At 42.4% G+C, this 23,874-nt stretch overlaps 1 long non-coding RNA gene across 1 annotated transcript; it reads left to right on the plus strand.

Moving 5' to 3' along the window:
* Nucleotides 1–19,106: 19,106 nt before the first annotated feature.
* Nucleotides 19,107–21,555, plus strand: LOC128206708 (uncharacterized). The gene is made up of 4 exons (XR_008256554.1): nt 19,107–20,512; nt 20,711–20,800; nt 21,078–21,192; nt 21,452–21,555. It is a non-coding gene; the product is annotated as an uncharacterized LOC128206708 (long non-coding RNA).
* The last annotated feature ends 2,319 nt before the right edge of the window (nt 21,556–23,874 follow it).

Consider the following 23,874-nt stretch of genomic DNA (forward strand, 5'->3'; position numbering starts at 1 on the left):
ACCTTTGGCAGCCGCCTTGTGTACAGCTGCCAGCTAACAGTTGGCAGTCAGCTGGCAGCCTGTTAACAGTTGGCAGCCAGCTGGCAATTGACAGCCAGTTAAGAGTTGGCAGCCACTTTATTTTAAAACAATACACACCTAGGGTTAGGTTAGGGTTACGGACACCACAGCTGGTAGCCTGTTAACAGCTAACAGTTGGCAGCCAGCTGGCAATTGACAGCCAGCTAACAGTTGGCAGCCACTTTATACTTAGCCATGCTTTTTGGTTATTTAGTTGTTGGTTTTGACGCTGAATTCAAATCTGTAAACCGTTTTTTTGATATCTGTATCCGTTCCACCGGAACCTGTGGGCGGGTGGTTTTCACAAAGTGGTTAGTTTCGCCCTGACCCATATAACTTTTTTATTTTTTAAGATTTGAAAAAACGGACTTCATATTCGTTCTCGGCGTCATTATTTACCATATATATCAAAGTTTTAGGCGATATTTTTGTCTAAAAAAAGACAGACATTTTTTCACTTAGGGAAATTATTATAAAAAATTAAAAAAACATGAACTAGGGGTTTCTAAGGTCTTTTATCGTCTTTAGAGACGTGAAATACCTGTAACTAGACTGTTTTGTTTCTTGTTTAGTAGTTGATTATATTATACGTAAGGGCTTATCAGTTCGGGGCGATACTAACCAACCCCAAAAAAGTACCCATTTTCGCGAGTTTCTTTTTTATTAATTGAGATATCGCAAAACGGTTTTCAGATACTTGTTCAGCACTAAAACTACCACGAAAATAACCACCTTTGTCGATTTATTTTTTATTTTTGCCTAACCGCAGAATTTTTGCCAGGGTATAATCAGTAGAAATTCTGGGGTTAAAAAATAAATTTAAAAAAAGAGATCTTTTTGGTTATTGAGTTGTTGGTTTTGACGCTGAATTCAAATCTGAAAACCGTTTTTTGATATCTGTATCCGTTCCACCGGAACCTGTGGGCGGGTGGTTTTTACAAAGTGGTTAATTTCGCCCTGACCCATAACTTTTTTATTTTTTAAGATTTGAAAAAAACGGACTTCATATTCGTTCTCGGCGTCATTAATTACCATATATATAAAAGTTTTAGGCGATATTTTCGTCTAAAAAAATAAAGACATTTTTTCACTTAGAGAAATTATTATAAAAATAAAAACATGAACTAGGGGTTTCTAAGGTCTTTTATCGTCTTTAGAGACGTGAAATACCTGTAACTGGACTGTTTTGTTTCTTGTTTAGTAGTTGATTATATTATACGTTAGGGCTTATCAGTTCGGGGCGATACTAACCAACCCCCAAAAAGTACCCATTTTCGCGAATTTCTTTTTTGTTAATTGAGATATCGCAAAACGGTTTTCAGATTCAAGTTCAGCACTAAAACTTACAAGAAAATAACCACCTATGTCGATATTCATTTTTTTTTGGCCCAACCCCAGAATTTTTGCCAGGCTATAAACAGGAAAAATTCTGGTGTTAAAAAAAATTTTTTTTTTTAATATTTTCGGTTATTTCGTAGTTGGATTTCACGCGGAATTCAGATCTGAAAACCGTTTTGCGATATCTGCATCCTTTCCACCTGAACTTATGGGGTCAGTGGTGTCAGAAAAGTGGTTATTTTCGCCCTGACCCATATTACTTTTTTATTTTCCATCATATGAATAAACGGACTTCATATTCGTGCTCGGCGCATTTATTTATCCCATATATGAACGTATTTGGCGATATTAAAGTCCAAAAATTGATCCCCAATTTGGTACAGCGGAAAATTATATAAAACAAATAAAACAATGAACAAAAGGTGTAGGGGCTAAGGTGAGTGCGCATATTAGGGCATTATTTGACGCTGAATTCAAATCTGAAAACCGTTTTTCGATATCTGTTTCCGTTGTACCGTAATCTTTTTGGGGGTGAGTGCTAAAATAAGTTGCGTTCAACATGTCTTACTTTTTTAATATTTGAGCTAGCTCAATTCTGTTTTCAGATTCGTTTTTGTCGTGCCCAAATACCTTGCCAGGCTTATTATTTTATATAAAATCTGACATAATGAACAAATGAATTAATATGTTGTGGTTTTGAGTCACTTAAAAATAGCCATAAGTGCACGTTCGGACGAACGCACTCGGTGACCCCAAAGTGTCGTACACCGTTGGTCGTGTTTTTTTTAAAGGCGCCTGTCCAAGTTTCAATAAGATACCTCCTAAGACAAAAAAGTTATTAACAAAAACAGATCGCGCGGACGCGTAAGAGAGCAACTTTTAGCACACTGGTATTGCCCCACCATCTCGTACGGACGAACGAACAGAGATACGCCCATAAATCTTTTTGCGTTAAAACAGGCATAGATTATACTAAAATCTGACCATTTCAGAAGCACTGCTCAAAAAATAAAGCTAAAAGAAAAATTTCAAACCAGGACGCTTCTATAATTACCTGTAAAATAGCACTGCTTCTACTTTTGCGCTCAGACAGGCGGACAAACGTTGTTTTTCGCATTCATTTTCACGTGTACGTCTAGCGCATAGATATACCTGACATATAATGGCGTTTTCTTAAATATATTCCGGGTATTTTGGTCCTAAATGAAATCCCCGCAGGTAAAATGGCCCGTAAATTGACCCGTATCGGATCTATCTCGAGAACAAAAAATAAATAAAAATATTGTTCAGCCTTCTTTATTCTATGTGTGAAAATTGAAAAACTGAACAGGGGGCCTTTGGGGTTGTGTTAGAGTGTTTTTTAGTGGTTAGATTTGACCCCAAGATGACCTTAGCCAGCCTTTAGGCCGTCATTTTCCGAAGGCGACTGACATTTGGCAAAAGTTAGGGGGGGGGGGTACCCCGGTTTCTCATTGCGCTCTTGGAAGTTTCCGGGCCATTTAGGAGTTAACCCTAGGGTTAGGGGTGTGGTTACTGGTATTTTAGGTGGTGAAATAAACAGTCAACGATTCTTAAGTCGCTCCTTCGATCTTGTTAATCGATTGGAAAACATCACATCTTTGGGTATATAAAAGAACACAATGTCTACAACTAGGAAATAGTTTATTTCAAAGTGTGCGTGTTCCAGAAAGTGAACCATTTACAGATACTGTTCCGATTACATATAAACAAATCAAATAACATCAAATTGCACTAAGGCCACCTAGTGAAGCTGCTGGAGCTCACACGCCCGCTCCACGTTCCTGCTACGTTCACTGTGTTCACTGCCTGTGAGGGCCCGGAACCGAGGTCGTAATAACGCCTCTCCGTTTCGCTATGCCTGAGCTGGCGCGCGACCGCATCCCGCATGTCCGGCCGGAAGTCTGCCATTAGGGTGGCGAAGCGTTTCCTATTTTTCGTACTGCTGAAATCCCCGTACGCAGCCTGGCAGCCAGTCTCGCGCCACGCTTCTCGTAACTCGTACCCACCCTACTGCTAGGAAATGGCCGTCCGGTGCTCGACACGAAGGGGTGGGTGGCCGTGGGTGTACTCTCACGGACGTAACGACACAGTGCCAGTGCTGCCAGGTGCCACCGCTCAAGTGCCGGTATAAGAAAACTCCCCAGATTGGCCGTCTTGTGGTTAGCGACGGCAATCACGTAGTAGACGGTGCCGTCCACGGCCACCTCCCGTCTGGCCGCCTCTATCTCCTCGATCGTCAAACCCTCCAAGACGCCGCTTCGCGCCCCAGAGGCGAGTAGGAAGTTTGACATAATGTATCTTCGGGCGCGGTTTACATTGGCCGGCCCGACTCCGTCAGCACCGCGCGGTCTATTGTCGCCGTGTTCGTGCTGTGTTCGTAGAACACACTCAGGTTTCCGGGAGCCACGACCTGTTCTCTGTCCTTTGCGGCTAGTGTCAGCCTACGTCTGACCTTCTGCTTGTTGAGCGATCGCTTGGTACCCTCGAGCGAGGCGTTGATCGCGGCGAGGCGCTCGGCGGTCAGGCGACCCAGGTAGTGGAGGCAGCTGGCGAACAATAGTAGTATGGTCAGCCGGCTCGTGAGCGTTCCCGGCGCTAGCCCCTCACTTTCGCAGTGATCAAGATAGTCCTCAACGTTGTGCCGGCTCAGCGCGACCTCACCGGGGATGCCCTCCCCACAGTAGTCAGGAACTTCTGCGTAGTCCGTGCGTACTGTTCGGCTAATCGGCTGTCCGCTGCCCCCCGGCGCGACGCTGGAGGTGCCGGCGGAACTCAAGTGCGTCCGCGCCCAGCTGCACACGAGGACGGCCGGGGTCGCGCCTTGCTCATCGCGGTCCGGGCTGGATCCTGAGGTTGCGGCGTCCCCTTCCGCTCCAATGACTGGCTTGTCAGTACTGTCTCTAGGGCGGCCGTCTGTAGTCGCAACGGTCAGCTCATCGTGCTGGTCCTCGGATCGGTCGGCCACCTCTGCGGGCATTGGTCGCCCGTCCTGGACCATCTCCATGTCTGGCATCTCGTACCTGCCGACCGGCTGCGCATGGAGCCGGCGTATATCATCAGTGTCGAGCGCGTGCTGCCTCCGAAGGTGAGCGGTAATGAACCGTGTCACGGCTCCGCAGCCGTCCACCGGGCATATCTTGTACAGGCGTGCGCCCTTGGATGTTGCCGATGTTGGCGACGATCTTCACCTGCAGCTCGGTTAGCCTGTTACCGTGTTGACTTCTTACATGTGCCCTTAGACGCTGCACGATGCTCGTGCAGAGTGGGCATCTCTTCATGTTTCTATGTCCTGGCATTGTTTGTGATATGAACAAGTTCAGTGTGTGAATAGTCAAGGTAAACTGTGGCTGTCTCAGCGGCAGTGTCCGATTATATACGAACACCCTAAATTGACTGGCATTGCTCATGAACAGTGGCACATGCCAGTAGGGGCCCATTGTACCCACACCGAGCGAGGTGCTAAATGACACCTTATTGGCAGGCAGTGGCCTGTGTGGGGAAGGGTCGTTCGCACCTCGCGTGTCCGCCTCAGAGGCGTGAAAATCTAGACGACAGGCCCTTGCGCCAGCACTGACATCCTGGTGCTCAATAATTACGTGTTGTTATTTTTTCTCAGTAACATTGTACACGGTGAATGGTTGGTACAACACCGAGAGATAACATGATTTTGTCGTGCATTGTAAACATAAGACGCTAAACTTCAGAACGCCCTTCGAGCCCAGACCCCGGGACAGTCCAAGCTCGGGGCTAGCGCGGTCGGTTCGTTAAGGTATCGTCGAGCCCTATCCAACAGTACTTCAATCGCCCGGATCGGCCCACTGGCTGCTGAGGAACGGTCGTTCATAATTTATCCAGCCACCCCCACCCCACCCCACCCCCCAGCCCCGTCTCGGCGACTTATTACCTCCCTTTGATTATTTTGGTTCAGGGTTTATCTCATTTTCCAGTTATTTGTCAAAACGCTACGAGAACAGTGTCATTTTTACATTTCAAAACAAATGCCTGCGCCATGTATGAGGCGAAGTGTATATAAGGGACCAGATTCACATTCGGTTTGACGGTTAGCTATTTACGTACTGAGGTTCTTATTCATTTTATTGCGACAAAACGTGCATATATGTTGAATGCAGCGGCGTGTGATCGCCGACGACCGGCGGCTCACTCAGGGACGCCCTGGGCATTATCGTTTGCTACTCTTCATTGACACGAGCGTACATCTACAGTGATACGAAACATAAGATTAACACGGTGGTCATTAGCGTTTCAGCGCGCGACTGGCGCGCACGGGCACAGGAACGCTTAGAACACGCTTGCCCAAGCACTGTTAGCTGGGGACACGTTAATGGCTCTCTTTCTTTATATGAGCATTTAAATCTGTCGCATTCCAGTATACGGGCAGTAGCATGCGCATTCATTTGAATGTATAAACGCCGCCGTCTGCCGCCCCCCCACCTCGCCTCTCGGCTACATGCACTTTAGAAATACGGTTTTTCGAGAACGTCTTAACTGGGGACACGTCTACCTAGCTGTGTGCAAGGTTTTGTAGGTGTACACGGAATAATAACGTTTTAGTGCTCAAACATTATGTCTTAATACGGCTTTCTTTCAGCAAACTGCTTATGTTGCCATTCACCAGCATGCATGGACAGAGGATACCCAGCACACCCGTGCTAAGTTAAAATTATTTTCTGCTATGGTTACACGGGCAGTACATAGGCCTTCATTGTCTCGAAGTTTCCACACCCTGTTCGCAATAATGAATTTTAAATGAATTAATGAAACCAACACGCGCATACTATGTTATAACCCGTATGACACACGGCCGCCATCCTGCCGTCGACCCCACCTCCCGTGCGGGTACTTGGGCTTTAGAGATGAAGTTTCACGAGCACAACGTAACGGGGGACACGTTTACCTAGCTGTGTGCAAGGTTTCGTACCTGTATTCGGAATAATAACAGTTTAGTGCTCAATCCTTATGTCTAAATACGTCTTTTTCCCAGCAAATTGCTCCTGTTGACAATCACCATCGTGCTTCGCCCGACGATCCCCAGCACACCCGGGGACCAAGTTGGAATTATTTCTGTACCGTGTTAACACGGGCAGGACATTTGCCTTCATTGACCCGAAGTTTCCACGCCCTGTTCGCAACAATGATTTTTTAAGGAATTAATGAAATCAACACGCGCATTCATGTCTATGTTATAACCCGTTATTGCGAATGTAATTTAAGATGGGGCGAACGAGCTACCGTTGTAAGGTCTCGGCGAGCTGCGTCCATAGCCGTCAAGTTCGTGGCCGGGCTCGAGCCCGGTACCCGCGGACGGACGGGTACCTGCTCGAACACGATACCTTGACTGCTTACAGACTTATCTGAAATCAGAATCGTGATATCAGATTCGGTTCTCAAGATGGATCGACATCCGGTTTGCCGCCAGCCAGCTTGCAGCGCCGGAAATTGATTTTTTGGTAGGTATTGACCAAAGACCATTAACAGCGGAGTGCCAGGTGCATCTGCTAGTGAATATATGAACACGCAAAGCTCTCGGGTCAATTTACGGGCCGTTTTACCTGTGGTGATATTATGTTATGACAAAATTACCCGATATATAGCGAGGAAACACCCATTTGTTTGAGTTATAACCATGCCCTAGACGGACATGTGAAAATCAATGCAATAAACGACGTGTGTCCGCCTGTCTGGGACCAAAGTGCCATGCGGGCCGAGTTTCACATGTAATTATAGAAGCGTCCTGGTTTGAAATTTGTCTCGTACCTTTAGTTTTTGTGCAATGCTTTTGAAATTCGTCATTATCTAGTATATTCTGTACCTGTTTTAACGCAAAAAGGGACGCTAAACCCTTCAAGATGCACCCCTTGGGGTGTGCGGGATGATAGTTTTTGACTGGTTTCAACAGCGTCAAAGTTTGCGCAAATTCGCGACATTTCGTACACAAAACGCGCTCCCATATAGCTACTAAGGGGGAGCTAATCTCGAAGGTATCTTCGGAACCAAGAGTGATAGGAGCTTGGTTCTGGTATTGAAATTTACGTCTCACCATACCCTACGTCACGCGCACGTCGGTGCATCGCTGGCGTTATTACGTCACATTTTACATTCGCCTATAACGTTATTTTATACACTAAAATGCAGCACAAAATGCCCTAAAATGGGGTCGGCAATCTCGAAGATATCTCAGCATCCCTACACGTGATCAGGCTGGGACCAATTTTACCTTGTAGGGGACGCTAAACCCTTCAAGATGCACCCCTTGGGGTGTGCGGGATGATAGTTTTTGACTGGTTTCAACAGCGTCAAAGTTTGCGCAAATTCGCGACATTTCGTACACAAAACGCGCTCCCATATAGCTACTAAGGGGGAGCTAATCTCGAAGGTATCTTCGGAACCAAGAGTGATAGGAGCTTGGTTCTGGTATTGAAATTTACGTCTCACCATACCCTACGTCACGCGCACGTCGGTGCATCGCTGGCGTTATTACATCACAGTTTTCATTCGCCTATAACGTTATTTTATACACTAAAATGCAGCACAAAATGCCCTAAAATGGGGTCGGCAATCTCGAAGATATCTCAGCATCCCTACACGTGATCAGGCTGGGACCAATTTTACCTTGTAGGGGACGCTAAACCCTTCAAGATGCACCCCTTGGGGTGTGCGGGATGATAGTTTTTGACTGGTTTCAACAGCGTCAAAGTTTGCGCAAATTCGCGACATTTCGTACACAAAACGCGCTCCCATATAGCTACTAAGGGGGAGCTAATCTCGAAGGTATCTTCGGAACCAAGAGTGATAGGAGCTTGGTTCTGGTATTGAAATTTACGTCTCACCATACCCTACGTCACGCACACGTCGGTGCATCGCTGGCGTTATTACGTCACGGTTTTCATTCGCCTATAACGTTATTTTATACACTAAAATGCAGCACAAAATGCCCTAAAATGGGGTCGGCAATCTCGAAGATATCTCAGCATCCCTACACGTGATCAGGCTGGGACCAATTTTACCTTGTAGGGGACGCTAAACCCTTCAAGATGCACCCCTTGGGGTGTGCGGGATGATAGTGTTTGACTGGTTTCAACAGCGTCAAAGTTTGCGCAAAATCGCGACATTTCGTACACCAAACGCGCTCCCATATAGCTACTAAGGGGGAGCTAATCTCGAAGGTATCTTCGGAACCAAGAGTGATAGGAGCTTGGTTCTGGTATTGAAATTTACGTCTCATTATACCCTACGTCACGCGCACGTCGGTGCATCGCTGGCGTTATTACGTCACAGTTGTCATTCGCCTATAACGTTATTTTATGCACTAAAATGCAGCACAAAATGACCTAAAATGGGGTCGGCAATCTCGAAGATATCTCAGCATCCCTACACGTGACCAGGCTGGGACCAATTTTACCTTGTAGTGGATGCTAAACCCTTCAAGATGCACCCCTTGGGGTGTGCGGGATGATAGTTTTTGACTGGTTTCAACAGCGTCAAAGTTTGCGCAAATTCGCGACATTTCGTACACAAAACGCGCTCCCATATAGCTACTAAGGGGGAGCTAATCTCGAAGGTATCTTCGGAACCAAGAGTGATAGGTGCTTGGTTCTGGTATTGAAATTTACGTCTCACCATACCCTACGTCACGCGCACGTCGGTGCATCGCTGGCGTTATTACGTCACAGTTTTCATTCGCCTATAACGTTATTTTATACACTAAAATGCAGCACAAAATGCCCTAAAATGGGGTCGGCAATCTCGAAGATATCTCAGCATCCCTACACGTGATCAGGCTTGGACCAATTTTACCTTGTAGGGGACGCTAAACCCTTCAAGATGCACCCCTTTGGGTGTGCGGGATGATAGTTTTTGACTGGTTTCAACAGCGTCAAAGTTTGCGCATCAATTCGCGACATTTCGTACACAAAACGCGCTCCCATATAGCTACTAAGGGGGAGCTAATCTCGAAGGTATCTTCGGAACCAAGAGTGATAGGAGCTTGGTTCTGGTATTGAAATTTACGTCTCACCATACCCTACGTCACGCGCACGTCGGTGCATCGCTGGCGTTATTACGTCACAGTTGTCATTCGCCTATAACTTTATTTTATACACTAAAATGCAGCACAAAATGCCCTAAAATGGGGTCGGCAATCTCGAAGATATCTCAGCATCCCTACACGTGATCAGGCTGGGACCAATTTTACCTTGTAGGGGACGCTAAACCCTTCAAGATGCACCCCTTAGGGTGTGCGGGGTGATAGATTTTGACTGGTTTCAACAGCGTCAAAGTTTGCGCAAATTCGCGACATTTCGTACACAAAACGCGCTCCCATATAGCTACTAAGGGGGAGCTAATGTCGAAGGTATCTTCGGAACCAAGATTGATTGGAGCTTGGTTCTGGTATTGAAATTTACGTCTCACCATACCCTACGTCACGCGCACGTCGGTGCATCGCTGGCGTTATTACGTCACAGTTTTCATTCGCCTATAACGTTATTTTATGCACTAAAATGCAGCACAAAATGCCCTAAAATGGGGTCGGCAATCTCGAAGATATCTCAGCATCCCTACACGTGATCAGGCTGGGACCAATTTTACCTTGTAGGGGACGCTAAACCCTTCAAGATGCACCCCTTGGGGTGTGCGGGATGATAGTTTTTGACTGGTTTCAACAGCGTCAAAGTTTGCGCAAATTCGCGACATTTCGTACACAAAACGCGCTCCCTATAGCTACTAAGGGGGAGCTAATCTCGAAGGTATCTTCGGAACCAAGAGTGATAGGAGCTTGGTTCTGGTATTGAAATTTACGTCTCACCATACCCTACGTCACGCACACGTCGGTGCATCGCTGGCGTTATTACGTCACAGTTTTCATTCGCCTATAACTTTATTTTATACACTAAAATGCAGCACAAAATGCCCTAAAATGGGGTCGGCAATCTCGATATCTCAGCATCCCTACAAGTAATCAGGCTGGGATTAATTTTACCTTGTAGGGGACACTAAGCCCTTCAAGATGCACCCCTTGGGGTGTGCGGGATGATAGTTTTTGACTGGTTTCAACAGCGTCAAAGTTTGCGCATCAATTCGCGACATTTCGTACACAAAACGCGCTCCCATATAGCTACTAAGGGGGAGCTAATCTCGAAGGTATCTTCGGAACCAAGAGTGATAGGAGCTTGGTTCTGGTATTGAAATTTACGTCTCACCATACCCTACGTCACGCGCACGTCGGTGCATCGCTGGCGTTATTACGTCACAGTTGTCATTCGCCTATAACTTTATTTTATACACTAAAATGCAGCACAAAATGCCCTAAAATGGGGTCGGCAATCTCGAAGATATCTCAGCATCCCTACACGTGATCAGCAGCTGGGACTAATTTTACCTTGTAGGGGACGCTAAACCCTTCAAGATGCACCCCTTAGGGTGTGCGGGGTGATAGATTTTGACTGGTTTCAACAGCGTCAAAGTTTGCGCAAATTCGCGACATTTCGTACACAAAACGCGCTCCCTATAGCTACTAAGGGGGAGCTAATGTCGAAGGTATCTTCGGAACCAAGATTGATTGGAGCTTGGTTCTGGTATTGAAATTTACGTCTCACCATACCCTACGTCACGCGCACGTCGGTGCATCGCTGGCGTTATTACGTCACAGTTTTCATTCGCCTATAACGTTATTTTATACACTAAAATGCAGCACAAAATGCCCTAAAATGGGGTCGGCAATCTCGAAGATATCTCAGCATCCCTACACGTGATCAGGCTGGGACCAATTTTACCTTGTAGGGGACGCTAAACCCTTCAAGATGCACCCCTTGGGGTGTGCGGGATGATAGTTTTTGACTGGTTTCAACAGCGTCAAAGTTTGCGCAAATTCGCGACATTTCGTACACAAAACGCGCTCCCATATAGCTACTAAGGGGGAGCTAATCTCGAAGGTATCTTCGGAACCAAGAGTGATAGGAGCTTGGTTCTGGTATTGAAATTTACGTCTCACCATGCCCTACGTCACGCGCACGTCGGTGCATCGCTGGCGTTATTACGTCACAGTTTTCATTCGCCTATAACTTTATTTTATACACTAAAATGCAGCACAAAATGCCCTAAAATGGGGTCGGCAATCTCGAAGATATCTCAGCATCCCTACACGTAATCAGGCTGGGATTAATTTTACCTTGTAGGGGACACTAAGCCCTTCAAGATGCACCCCTTGGGGTGTGCGGGATGATAGTTTTTGACTGGTTTCAACAGCGTCAAAGTTTACACAAAACGCGCTCCCCCATATAGCTACTAAGGGGAGCTAATCTCGAAGGTATCTTCGGAACCAAGAGTGATAGGAGCTTGGTTCTGGTATTGAAATTTACGTCTCACCATACCCTACGTCACGCGCACATCGGTGCATCGCTGGTGTTATTACGTCACAGTTGTCATTCGCCTATAACGTTATTTTATACACTTAAATGCAGCACAAAATGCCCTAATAGGGGTCGGCAATCTCGAAGATATCTCAGCATCCCTACATGTGATCAGGCTGGGACCAATTTTACCTTGTAGGGGACGCTAAACCCTTCAAGATGCACCCCTTGGGTGTGCGGGATGATAGTTTTTGACTGGTTTCAAAGCGTCAAAGTTTACACAAAACGCGCTCCCATATAGCTACTAAGGGGGAGCTAATCTCGAAGGTATCTTCGGATTTTGATTGTCCAATGTCCATGTCGTGCCAGCCCAATATTCGATTTTGAATGTCCAATGTCCAATGTTGTGCTAGCACGACTTTCGATTTTGAATGTCAAATGTCCAATGTCGTGCCAGCCCAGCAATCGATTTTGAATGTCCAATGTCCAATGTTGTGCTTGCACGACTTTCGATTTTGAATGTCCAATGTCTATGTCGTGCCAGCCCAATATTCGATTTTGAATGTCCAATGTCCAATGTTGTGCTAGCACGACTTTCGATTTTGAATGTCAAATGTGCAATGTCGTGCCAGCCCAACATTCGATTTTGAATGTCCAATGTCCAATGTCGTGCTAGCACGACTTTCGATTTTCAATGTCCAATGTCCATGTCGTGCCAGCCCAATATTCGATTTTGAATGTCCAATGTCCAATGTCGTGCTAGCCCAAGAATCGATTTTGAATGTCCAATGTCCAATGTCGTGCTAGCACGACTTTCGATTTTGAATGTCCAATGTCCAATGTCGTGCTAGCACGACTTTCGATTTTGAATATCCAATGCCCCTGTCGTGCCAGCCCAATATTCGATTTTGAATGTCCAATGTCCAATGTCGTGCTAGCCCAAAAATCGATTTTGAATGTCCAATGTCCAATGTCGTGCTAGCACGACTTTCGATTTTGAATGTCCAATGTCGTGCTAGCACGACTTTCTATTTTGAATGTCCAATGTCCATGTCGTGCCAGCCCAATATTCTATTTTGAATGTCCAATGTCCAATGTCGTGCTAGCACGACTTTCGATTTTGAATGTCCAATGTCCATGTCGTGCCAGCCCAATATTCGATTTCGAATGTCCAATGTCCAATGTCGTGCCAGCCCAACAATCGACTTTGAATGTCCAATGTCCAATGTCGTGCTAGCACGACTTTCGATTTTGAATGTCCAATGTCGTGCTAGCCCAACAATCGATTTTGAATGTCCAATGTCCAATGTCGTGCTAGCACGACTTTCGATTTTGAATGTTCAATGTCCAATGTCGTGCTAGCACGACTTTCGATTTTGAATGTCAAATGTCCAATGTCGTGCTAGCACGACTTTCGATTTTGAATGTCAAATGTCCAACGTCGTGCCAGCCAACATTCGATTTTGAATGTCCGGTGTCCAATGTCGTGCCAGCACGACTTTCGATTTTGAATGGCAAATGTCTAATGTCGTGCTAGCACGAATTTCGATTTTGAATGTCCAATGTCGTGTAAGCATATTACAGTATAGGGTATTTTTAATTTTGTCAAATCTCATTTTATGTTTATGGCAATGTATAATATTGATCATATATATGTTCAAGTATGTATAAAATATAATTTTGGCTAGTTGAAATTATTTATTTTGACTTTATTGAGCCCTTGTTATCAAGCCACTGTGGTTTAAGCCATAAAACATTAATTTTCAAACGGAATAATGAAAATCCTTTATTTGATTTTTTTTTTCAGCATTCTTGTATCATAGGTTTGCAGATATATACGCAAAATTTGGCTTATTCCAAGACAAAAAGGTAAAAAAAGTTGTAAAACGGTAAATCTATGAGAGTTCAGCTTTTACAGACATTTCAAAACAAACTGACCAATCATGTTTTCACTACTGATGCAAGGGAAACAACTTAGTCTGCGGTTGTTACAACTATGAGTACGAATTGTCTTTCTTGTCCATAATAATCTTATATACCGCTGATTAAGTTCTTTAGGGATTCTCAACATTGTTTAAAAACACACGGATATATTAACTATCAAGATTTCCTTGATCCCATTCTATGCAGTGACTTGTGCCTGTTTTTGAAAAACAAATGTTAGTAGCCCATTATATGATTACGTAAAGTGTTTTGTTTGCACGCTTGTAATCGCATCAGTGTTTGTTAACCACATTAACATAATATATTCATAAAAATATTCATTTCTACTTTTAAGGTTGTTTATATATATTTTGTTGTAAGATGTATTGAACAATCAGCCAACAAAAAATTCATAACTGGGGAGGGGAGGTGGGCACAAGAAGGCGGAGGTTGTCGCTCAGCCCAATGTTCATTTTAACCGATCCATTGAAATGTCATGTTTAAGGGGTGACATATAAAGATGTATTTCTGTATTAGGACTGAAAAATAAACTAAAGAAAGACATTAACTTAACTGGAGTTACTATTGACCATGAAAGACGACCTAGATATATTTTCATGTATTTTAGCGTTCAGTATGAACATCAATTCCATGTCGTCCAGATGTCGGCAGTGATTTATACCAATAGATGGCCAGCTATTAAAAGTTTGAAATGGTGCATATTGCATTATTTCATGTATTTGTAATGCTGTTTTGTTTTATTCAAGGTTATGCCCAAACTTCCCTTGCCAGCCAACTGTCGGAGCGGGAGGGGTGCACGGATCTATTTGCCCCCCCACCCCCTTTATCCAACGACCTGGCGGAATAGCCACTGTGCTTTCTCTACAATCATTTGAGTTTGCAAATCAGGTTAAATATACAACAAACAAGGAATGGATGGCTATTGTAATATTGCAAGTTTTTAATAACCCAGCCAAAGTTTTGCTTTCGAGCTACTTTCAAAATGAAAGTGTTTTACATGATATATCTGCCCTCGTTCAATGATAAAAGCACGAAAGTTTCTTTGAATCCCTTGCATGGAAATATCTTCAAATTGCAACATAATGATTTTGAAAGGAGAGGAGCGAAAGCGTCCACGCCTTCGTCCCTTCACTCCTTGGCCCTCGTACTTTCCCTTCTTCGCATTCGTCCTTATGTGTCTTCGTTCCTTCCAGTGAGGGCGAAGACATGGTGGCCATAACGGAACACCGTTCATAACAAGGTGAAAGTCATAATCCTGTACAAACGAACAGTAGAATTGTTTGACAAAGAAAATCTACAACTGTGTACAATATATACATGTTCCATTCTTAATAACTCCGAAGTTGTGGTTTAAAAATCTCAATGACAATATTTACGTATCTCAATGACAATGTTCACGAATCTCAATGAGAATGTTTACGAATCTCAATGACAATGTTCACGAATCTCAATGACAATGTTTACGAAGCTCAATGACAATGTTCACGAATCTCAATGACAATATTTACGTATCTCAATGACAATGTTCACGAATCTCAATGAGAATGTTTACGAATCTCAATGACAATGTTCACGAATCTCAATGACAATGTTAACGAATCTCAATGACAATGTTTACGAATCTCAATGACAATGTTCACGAATCTCAATGACAATGTTCACGACTCTTAATGACAATGTTCACGAATCTCAATGACAATGTTCACGAATCTCAATGACAATGTTTACGAAAATTAATGACAATGTTTACGACTCTTAATGACAATGTTCACGTATCTCAATGACAATGTTCACGAATCTCAATGACAATGTTTACGAATCTCAATGACAATGTTCACGAATCTCAATGACAATGTTTACGAATCGCAATGACAATGTTTACAAATCTGACAAATTATGAAATTAGCCTAAACGTTTCTTAACACCTTAAGCAATATCTTCCAACGTGGAATGGGTTATACTGTTCCCGCCAGACCAATAGACACAGGTTCGACACCTGTTGCGTTTCATCTCTATTTTGTGTCAGGATCGCTTGAGGTGATCGAGACATAGTCATCACAATGACGGATCCGTGAATGTGCATGCGTCCGTCCGGACTGAACCTTGTCCGGACTGAACCTTGTCCGGACTAAACCTTGTCCGAACTTAACCTTGTCCGGACTAAACCTTGTCCGAACTTAACCTTGTCCGGACTGAACCTTGTCTAGTTAAAAATTGTTTGTAACCCCAGTGCTTGTCAAGCTTGGTCTTAAAAGCGTTAAGGTCTTTTGCATCCACAACCCAGTTGGGCAAACTATTCCAATCGTTTACAACCCTCACACAGAACGAATACTTCCTGACATTTAGTCTGCTACGCTGCTTTTTCAGTTTCATGCTGTGGCCCCGGGTTCTCGTACCTTGGGATAGAGGCAGTAGGCTGTCTTGGTCAATCCTGTCAATGCCCTTCAGGATTTTGAATACCTGGATCATGTCTCCTCTCTCTCTTCTGAAGTAGAGGGATGGCAGTTTGAGTTTTCGTAGCCTCTCTTCGTAGGGCAGGTCCTTGACATCGTTACAAAGCTTTGTACTCTTCTCTGAACTTTCTCCATTTTGTCGATGTCAATGGCATACTGCTGTATTCTGGGGGCATTCCCGTACTCCAGCACTGGCCGAACCATGGTCGTATACAACTTCTTCATAACATTGTTAGCTCTTGTTGTAAAAGTTCTCTTTATGAGCCCCAGGATTCTGTTTGCCTTCCCCACTGCAGTGTTGACATGTTGATGAAGGTCAAATTGTCATCTACATTTAGCCCAAGATCTTTTTCCATTTCTGCTGCTGCTAGTTCTGTTTGCTGCCCTTCACTGTCGCGCATGTAGTACTGGTGCCGCTTGTTGTTATGACCAAGGTGCATAACGCTGCATTTACTTGCATTGAAGCGCAGGAGCCACGTGTCTGACCAATTTGACAGCCTCTCAATGTCTTCTTGCAGCTCGCCCTGTCTTCGTTCGTCGCAGATTTTCCATACATCTTTGTGTCGTCGGCGAAGATACGAGTCACACTCCTGACAGCATCCGGTAGATCATTTATGAAGATTACAAAGAGTATGGGTCCAAGGACGCTGCCCTGAGGAATACCGCTTGTCACTTCCGCCCAACTGGATGTGTGCCCGTTGACTGCTACTCTCTGTAAACGGTCTTGTAGAAAGCTGATTATCCAGTCTCTCACTTTCCCCTTTATGCCGTAACTTCTTATCTTGTTGGATAGTCTCTGGTGTGGAACCGTGTCGAATGCCTTCTTAAAGTCGAGATACACAGTGTCCAGCGGATCCCCTCTGTCCAACGCCTCGGTCCATTCATCCAGGCAAACTAACAATTGTGTCATACATGAACGACCAGGGACAAATCCATGTTGTTCGTCGCAGAAAAAATTATTTGCTGTCATATGGTCCATCAGTGCTTCTCGAATGAAGGACTCCATCACCTTACATAGGACCGATGTCAGACTGACAGGCCGATAGTTCCCGGGTGTACTGCGGTCTCCTTTTTTGAATATTGGGGTGACTTGTCCGTTTCCATTGTGAGGGCAGCTGACCGGAATCAAGTGACTGCCTGAAGATTTGACACAGTGGTGCTGCGATGCTCTCTGCTACTCCTTCAAGATTCTTGGATGGAAACCATCTGGCCCAGACGATTTGCTGGTCTTCAATTTCTGGAGGTGCTTGCAGATTGATTCTTCTGTGATGTTTTGTCTAGCAAGTCACTTCCATTCGCTCTATCTGTCATATGTGGTACACTCTCAATGTCCTCGTTAGTGAAAACACTACAGAAAAAGTTGTTGAGAATCTCTGCTTTGGATTCGTCATTGCTGTACATAACACCCTCATTGTCCTTCAAGTCGCTAACCCCACTCTTAAACAGTTAACTTTGACTGTGTATATTTCTAAAAAGCTTTTGGATTGGTCTTCACCTCAGTTGCTAAGGATTCCTCAAAGTTCTTACGCAGTTCTCTTGTATAACTCCTGAGTTTGTTTCTAGCAGTGCAATATTTCTGGTAGTCATACATGTCCCTCGATTCAGTGTAGTGAGCCCAAGTTCTCTGTTTGGCTTTAATGAGCCTCATGCCTGCTTGTCCATATAAGATCTTCGTTTAGCCTTATGTTGTCTTCCTGTGCGGTGGGTCGGTATATGGGTATGCATAGCACTCTCAAGAATACCACTAAAACTGTCCATGCTTCTTGTATGCTTTTCTCCCCTAGTACTGTATTCCACTCAACACTAGATAATATGTCTCTCATACCGTCATAATCCCCTTTGTCATATTTAAACTTCACTGTCTTTGTATTGACCATTCTACATTACACACATATTCAAATGCTAGAGTACAATGATCACTGTTCCCAAAGGGAGCTCCGTGTTGTAGGTCTTTAATGATGTTCTCCTGATTTGTTAACACAAGGTCAAGCACAGACGGTCTTTGGTCCCCACGGTATCTGGTGGGTTGGTCAACATGTTGTATCAGAAAACAATCTTTCAAACACTCTGTGAACTGATCACTATCAGAATTTTCCCTGTCAGTTGCAGCATATAAAATCTTTTTGTTATAGAGTTATCTCAAGAAGTGCATGTATGTATTTAGCACTTTAAAATGCTATACAACCTATCTGGGGTTTTCTGAGTTAATTTCCAGTTAATTTCCGGGTAATTAATTGTCTCCTTTACAAAATTGTTGTCGCTGAATAATATGGCAGTTGTCTAAAATATCCGAACGAAGTGGCACTTTAAAAAAATGAGGCGTTCATTGAAGGTAAATGTTTATATATGGAAGGCAAATATTTAATTGAAACTTCTTTTGAACATTCCGATATTCGATTCTACTCGTCTGTGCTTCCAAGAAAGCAAATATATGAAGTATTTGATATTAGCTGGGTAGGTATGATTAGTGTAATGTAACCGCCCCACGGTTGCCTCCCCTTGTTATAAAGTATTCATTTGCTGCCATAAGGAATTCCTCATTGTCGCATTATTTTAAGTTTAAAATGTATAATTATTTACAGCGTAATGTTCTTTAACAATTTCTGTGTATGTACTTGCTGCAGTCATTTAATATTGCGTTCAAATTTTATTTTGCTTGGCTGTTCTTTTCGGGCGTAAAATATCAGTTTCTTTAGTTGAAACTTTTGTATCGAGTTGCAGGAGTGAACTGATATCGATTTTTTTCTAATTTTAAGATGGCATTGGGAGTAATTTGCGCTTTTTGTTTATTCCAGCTTAGCTCTGGTATTACGGACAATTTTGATGGCAGAGATGAAGGACATATCTGTGGGGTTTTTCACATCGTTGCAAGTGTTCCATCAGTTATAATTAGTTGTGGCAGACTGTGTGTGAGTAATGTGTACTTGGCAAACAATGTCTTCAAGGAAAAAAAAAACTGATTGTAAAAGATTTTAACAGTTTTGGTACTACTGGGTTCAAATTAAGTAATTTTAAAGATGATTGTGTGGCCTCAAGGACGAGTGTGGGGCCTCAAGGACGAGTGAATAGGTGACAAAAGTGATGCCCCCTGAACACTCCCAGGTAGTTTGTGTGAAGGGTCTCAATTCAGAAGAAAAGGTGACCGAAATGTTGGCGGAATCATTTGGCCAGAAAGAAGCAACTTCATAGCCAGGGAAAAACAAGAGATACAGCAGTGGTTGGCAGAGAAGTAACGGTCAGTCGAAGAGCTAAATCAGCAGCAAGAGCTGATTTCATTTCCAGTAAAAAGCACATAACACCATTCAGACAGATGCCAGACTTACAGAAAGTGGTGGCAAAAAACTTATGTTTGGTTTATCATTGACTGACAGTGACTTTGATTGGTCTAGTACAGAAGATTCCTCAGAATAAACAGCAAAGGGTAATTCAATTTCTATGATAAACACAAAAAAATATTCTAAGAGTTCTGGAATAACAGGCGCGTAGGAACTGGGGCCGCAGGGGCCGTGTCCGTGGCCTGAATATTCTGGCTAGTTAAGGCAATGGGGCCATGAATATTTGATACTGACTTTCTTAATAATCATATTTTAAATAAAGCTATGCGCATATAGATCAAAACCAGTCTGACACGATATTGAATAAATAGGTAACCAAAATTAAACCCGTGACCATCTAGCTAATTGGCGTGTGAATGGCGTGAAAACATGGTGGTGGTGGTATGAATGTGTAACTCAGAATATTGCTTTTTACGAACTAACTTTTAATTTATTTGTAGCTGGTGTGAAGTAGAAATGATATATAGAATGGTGCTATCTCTTCTACTAAGATGGGTGTATCTGAGTTTATAGATAGATTTATTTTATTAAGGAATGCACATACATGGACTTTTAAAATAAACAACATGTATAGTAAATAACATTATACATACATGATATTATCAATAGCCATGGCAGGCACCGAACCAAGGATGACACAAAAAAGAGAAAACACTTATTTCCCTTGTGGTCCTTATCATTGACTGACAGTGACTTTAATCCATCAAGTACCGAATATTCCACAGTATAAACAGCAAAGGGTGATTCAAAATCTAAGATAAACAAAAAATCTTCCTCGCCAACCTTCACAAAGGATGTGGCAGGAGAAGGCAACAACTACGTTAATAAAGTGCCTGACATTCCTCTTCACCAGCCTGGAGAGGAAGCCAGGGAAATAAAATTATGTGAGAGCCTGGTCTAGTAAAAAACACACAGGACCACCGCTTTGTGATGTCCCTTCACATGACTGGCTGATGCTTTGCCTCATCTAGCAGAACTGTCTGTTGCTATGCAGGTATGTCATCTTTAGACCCTTGAGTAAGACCTAGTAAATTTATTTATTATCTATAACAATCAGAATTATTTTATCTACATCTTCTAATGACTACCAGTAAGTCATAACTCTTTCTTTAAAGGCACATTCAAAAGATCATTTAAAGGCTAATTGAATGCAACTGATTAATCATTTGGTTTACCTTTTGTGTATTTTCAGGCAAGGGATGCAGTGTACACCACAGTGTCAAGCCTCTGGTAAAGGGGACATGTGCTATCCTGCAAGGACTGCTGGCAGAGCCTACCAAGCGTATGTAGATCATGTGACCATCTTGAACCGTCAAGGTTTTACAATCAGAGAGAGTTTAAGACAGATATTGACTATTTCCAGAACAAAGTACACATGAAAAATAATTTCCATGACACAACTCTGTGAACATATTATTTTTACTGTTATTGTTTTTTTAATTAAATAATGAAATGTAATATAAGGTTAAATATACTGCATCTTGTTCTATTTCAAAATTTCTTTTGTTTAAGTGATCAAGATCATTCACTCCTGTTCAGTTGTAGATATTGTTGTGCAGTTGCAGATCTACAGTCACTTCCTGATGAACATTGTGGTGAACCTAGAGGATCGATTCCCAGACCTTCCACTCCTCTAGAAGTTTGAGGTCTTCAACACCCGGAAGTTCCCTCAGGGTAGGAGCCAACCTGCCATGAGGAAGATGGCATTTAAACGTTATAATGAGTATATCAAAATAAAAAATGATCGTGCATGCTGAGAAAGTAGTTACATGTTGCCTTGACTAAATTGCTTTGTTTATTTTGATATCATAATGTAAATAGAATAGTTTATACAGTCATGGTATAAATTATAGGACCATTCTTTTGTGTTTTTAATCATTGCTAAACAAATGAACTTCAGTTTGACTGTAAGAATACAAATATTTGTCTTCAGACCCGGTAGGAGAGTATGTCAGGGATGGTTTGATGCAAGCTAAGCAGGCCAAAGTTGATTGAAAAGATTATGTCCAGACGTATGGGAACTGTACAAGATGTGTTGTGGAGCAGGGATACGGTGATGATGACAGAGGTAGGATACTTTGTCTTAAAGCTTAGGTATGTGTTTTTAAGTGCATGTTATATTCAGGGGACATAGGAATCTAGTCAAATCTCGTACACAACAGGGATAGCTATGATTATCAGGAAGGTATTGTAATGTAGTGTTTATGTACATCAGCACAGACTGGATATATTTAAGAAACGATCGTGCTAATAATGGAGAAAGTGTAGTTTTTTGTGTATGTGCTTGTAAAAGTTAGCTATCTAGTCCTAGTAAAAACTAATGCATGAAACCTTGCAGGTGGATAAAACTTCCATAGATAATATGAAGAGGAAAACTGTGTGTGTTCAAGTAACTGTCCTGATGTGAATTAATGGACCAGGTATATAGATTTATAGCTTAAGGTTAATAAACAGCTCTCAGAGATCTTTTTTTGTCATGCTATTTCAGATGAGAATACAGCTACTGATACCCATGGAACATGGTGCTTGGATGAAAAAACATTGCTATCAGTAATTTAGCAGACATGTAGTCTATAGTAGTATGGCTGGTCATGGCTTCTTAAAGAGGACATCAGTAACAGACACTTGAGTGATTCATACATGTATCACCTCAAGAGTGCACAATCAAACAACTAGTGAAAACTAACATGTTCATTTGAATGCTTTAAACTACTCTGTAGCTTCTTCCATGACAATACACAAGTTTTCATTTGGACATTTATAAGGATAGAAATACACACTTAATAGTCACATGCTTAAATGATGAATATATTTGAATATTTAGATATTTAGAGTTGACTTTTATGGTGATTACCGTATGATGAAGTTGATACTATCGTGTCCAACATTGTAGACTAAACAACAACAATTATAATGTTGGTTCCAGCAGTAGCAGCATTAGGGACAACATGGACTTGAATCTTCCCAGGGATGAGAGGCCAGGACAGAAATGGGCTGCAGGGGCCAGAAGTAACAATATAGCCGACATTGTGAGAGGTCTTGTTGCCACAAAGGTAGGGATGCATTAATAAGTTGTCATAGCCTTGGTTTTGTTGTCAATCCTGGACCATAGCTAAAACTGTAAAAGATATTGAGACGGAACTTGGTACACATGTTGCCAGGGACAATCACACATGTTAAGCAAGGCCCAGTATTCAGGCTGAGTATACAAAATGTAACCGGCTTTAATAATTGTTGTTATATTTCCCTTATTCAACTAACAAAATGCAGATAAGCGTTCGTTTTTGCTCCATTGTGCATTTCTAGGCTTTGATATTGAGTAGGTTTTTATAGGGTAATCAAAATGTGTGATTATGAATTTGAATTGAAGGTTTTTACAGATTAGATCAAGAAATGTTTTTGTGGCTGACATGCAATATCAATAGCTCTATATTTTCAGTGTGTTGATGGAAACCTCATTTCCAGCTTTTGCTTTAACTTGAAACTATCATTTTAGTGTAATTGTGCCATCTTGGTTTCAGCAAGTTTTAATGATTTTACAGATCAAGATTATGATTTTCAACCTGTCCTAAATACATTAAGAGTAAATCAGTGTGTATAGGACGCATTATTTACTCCCAGAATTCCCATAAAAATGCTTACTTTTTATCTACACTTAACAAAACTTATAAGTATAACAGGTATAAATATGCTCATATCTCTGTAAATACTGGCCTGATTTTGTGGAAATTTTCAACAAATATTGCTTAGATATACGGTATGTTATTTTATTTATTACATTTCATAAACGATCAGATTTAACACACAAAAATCAATAAATGTGATGACGCGTAAAATGTAAATGTCACAATACATAAAAAAGAGAATCTGCCACCCACGTTGAATTTGACCAAGTCTAATACGTATGTGTCCACCCTGAATGTTGATCACAGCAATGCAGCGTCAACGCATTGACATGACATATCTTTGTACATAATTTTAGTGTATAGTATTAGACTTTGACATTGTTTTCTGGCTGAAATTGCATAAATAGAGAAATAATTGGAGGAAAGGTCTTTAATGTTTACATTTCACTTCAACAGGACATTACTCAAATCGATTGATGGATCAGTGGAAAATTGGGCAGGTTTAGCTGCTAGTAATAGCATCAGCAGACAACAACAATCAGTCATTTGTTCATTCTAAGTTTCAAAAATTTTAGGGTAGATTTTACATTGTATGATTCTGTATTAAAAATATATAGACATTTATACTGTGATGTTGCGTGAATGTGCACTGTCAAAGTGTGAAGGTGTGAAAAACTCCCTCTATCTAACGCCAGCAGCCCTTTCTATACTATTGCTATAGTACAAACTG

Source organism: Mya arenaria, chromosome 2, assembly GCF_026914265.1.
Source record: "Mya arenaria isolate MELC-2E11 chromosome 2, ASM2691426v1".
Taxonomy (NCBI): domain Eukaryota; kingdom Metazoa; phylum Mollusca; class Bivalvia; order Myida; family Myidae; genus Mya; species Mya arenaria.